Source organism: Opisthocomus hoazin, unplaced genomic scaffold (assembly GCF_030867145.1).
Source record: "Opisthocomus hoazin isolate bOpiHoa1 unplaced genomic scaffold, bOpiHoa1.hap1 HAP1_SCAFFOLD_152, whole genome shotgun sequence".
Classification (NCBI taxonomy): Eukaryota; Metazoa; Chordata; class Aves; order Opisthocomiformes; family Opisthocomidae; genus Opisthocomus; species Opisthocomus hoazin.
This window is the reverse complement of record NW_027448901.1, coordinates 2035-5000: the sequence shown is the minus strand read 5'-3', so window position 1 is coordinate 5000 and position 2966 is coordinate 2035.

Sequence of the window (2966 nt, the reverse complement as noted above, 5' to 3'; positions counted from 1 at the left end):
GAAAAGAGGCCCCGTCCCCAGCCTACCTCAGCGCAAGGCTCCCCGCCTGCTCCTCGACCCCGTCTCTCAGTCTCTGTCTCCCCCTTCTGCCGCGGGGAAGCGCCCGCCCCTTGCCGGCGGGTGGGCGGGGCGGGCCGGCTCGGGTTCCGGTTGCTAAGCAGCAGGGTGGCACTCGTTGACCCCGGGCGCCGCTCCGTCTGCCGATGGGCGGGCCGGTGCTGGCTCTCAAGAAATTTTTGTAACTGTTTCCCTGCTCTGCTTTGGTTTTGTTTTTTTTTCTCGCCCACCGTCAGAACCGATGCAGAGTAAGAAAGCCTTCAGCGAGACAGTCCGGCCAAGCTTAGCGCCTTCCACTAGATACGGCGAAGTCTCGGAAACGGGGGGTGGCGAGGGGAATTTCAGGCGCGCGCCGCCTCCCCCCTCCTGCACCACCCCCCCCCGCAAGCGACGGGAAGGGGCGCCGCTTTCCATCAGCTCGGCTGAAACGCCCGAGGACGGGGCGGCGTCTCTGTTTCAAAAGCGGAAAAAGAAATAAAAAAGCAACAAAAACCAAAAAATTCCCGCCGCCCCCCCCAACCCACCCCCGTGCAGGCACCCCTGCATACGGGCCTCCGGCAGGACCGGCCTGCCGCCCCCAGCCACCCCCCCGCAAGCCCCCCCACCGCCGCCCCGGCTGAGAGAGCACAGGCACCCCGCCGCCGCCCCTTCCCACCCCGTGCAGGCACCCCTGCATACGGGCCTCCGGCAGGGCCGGCCTGCCGCCCCCAGCCACCCCCCGCAAGCCCCCCCCACCGCCGCCCCGGCTCAGAGAGCACAGGCAGCCCGCCGCCGGCCCACCCACCCCGTGCAGGCACCCCTGCATACGGGCCTCCGGCAGGGCCGGCCTGCCGACCCCAGCCACCCCCCGCAAGCCCCCCCACCGCCGCCCCGACTGAGACAGCACAGGCAGCCCGCCGCCGCCCCTTCCCACCCCGTGCAGGCACCCCTGCATACGGGCCTCCGGCAGGGCCGGCCTGCCGCCCCCAGCCACCCCCCGCAAGCCCCCCCACCGCCGCCCCGGCTCAGAGAGCACAGGCAGCCCGCCGCCGGCCCACCCACCCCGTGCAGGCACCCCTGCATACGGGCCTCCGGCAGGACCGGCCTGCCGCCCCCAGCCACCCCCCGCAAGCCCCCCCACCGCCGCCCCGGCTCAGAGAGCACAGGCAGCCCGCCGCCGGCCCTTCCCACCCCGTGCAGGCACCCCTGCATACGGGCCTCCGGCAGGGCCGGCCTGCCGCCCCCAGCCACCCCCCGCAAGCCCCCCCCACCGCCGCCCCGGCTCAGAGAGCACAGGCAGCCCGCCGCCGGCCCACCCACCCCGTGCAGGCACCCCTGCATACGGGCCTCCGGCAGGGCCGGCCTGCCGACCCCAGCCACCCCCCGCAAGCCCCCCCACCGCCGCCCCGACTGAGAGAGCACAGGCAGCCCGCCGCCGGCCCTTCCCACCCCGTGCAGGCACCCCTGCATACGGGCCTCCGGCAGGGCCGGCCTGCCGACCCCAGCCACCCCCCGCAACCCCCCCCACCGCCGCCCCGGCTGAGAGAGCACAGGCAGCCCGCCGCCGGCCCTTCCCACCCCGTGCAGGCACCCCTGCATACGGGCCTCCGGCACGGCCGGCCTGCCGCCCCCAGCCACCCCCCGCAAGCCCCCCCCACCGCCGCCCCGACTCAGAGAGCACAGGCAGCCCGCCGCAGGCCCACCCACCCCGTGCAGGCACCCCTGCATACGGGCCTCCGGCAGGGCCGGCCTGCCGACCCCAGCCACCCCCCGCAAGCCCCCCCACCGCCGCCCCGACTGAGACAGCACAGGCAGCCCGCCGCCGGCCCTTCCCACCCCGTGCAGGCACCCCTGCATACGGGCCTCTGGCAGGACCGGCCTGCCGACCCCAGCCACCCCCCGCAAGCCCCCCCACCGCCGCCCCGGCTGAGAGAGCACAGGCAGCCCGCCGCCGGCCCTTCCCACCCCGTGCAGGCACCCCTGCATACGGGCCTCCGGCAGAGCCGGCCTGCCGCCCCCAGCCACCCCCCGCAAGCCCCCCCACCGTCGCCCCGGCTCAGAGAGCACAGGAACCCCGCCGCCGCCCCTTCCCACCCCGTGCAGGCACCCCTGCATACGGGCCTCCGGCAGGGCCGGCCTGCCGCCCCCAGCCACCCCCCGCAAGCCCCCCCACCGCCGCCCCGGCTCAGAGAGCACAGGAACCCCGCCGCCGCCCCTTCCCACCCCGTGCAGGCACCCCTGCATACGGGCCTCCGGCAGGGCCGGCCTGCCGCCCCCAGCCACCCCCCGCAAGCCCCCCCACCGCCGCCCCGGCTCAGAGAGCACAGGCAGCCCGCCGCCGGCCCACCCACCCTGTGCAGGCACCCCTGCATACGGGCCTCCGGCAGGACCGGCCTGCCGCCCCCAGCCACCCCCCGCAAGCCCCCCCACCGCCGCCCCGGCTGAGAGAGCACAGGCAACCCGCCGCCGCCCCTTCCCACCCCGTGCAGGCACCCCTGCATACGGGCCTCCGGCAGGGCCGGCCTGCCGCCCCCAGCCACCCCCCGCAAGCCCCCCCACCGCCGCCCCGGCTGAGAGAGCACAGGCAGCCCGCCGCCGGCCCACCCACCCTGTGCAGGCACCCCTGCATACGGGCCTCCGGCAGGACCGGCCTGCCGCCCCAAGCCACCCCCCGCAAGCCCCCCCACCGCCGCCCCGGCTGAGAGAGCACAGGCACCCCGCCGCCGCCCCTTCCCACCCCGTGCAGGCACCCCTGCATACGGGCCTCCGGCAGGGCCGGCCTGCCGCCCCCAGCCACCCCCCGCAAGCCCCCCCCACCGCCGCCCCGGCTCAGAGAGCACAGGCAGCCCGCCGCAGGCCCACCCACCCCGTGCAGGCACCCCTGCATACGGGCCTCCGGCAGGGCCGGCCTGCCGACCCCAGCCACCCCC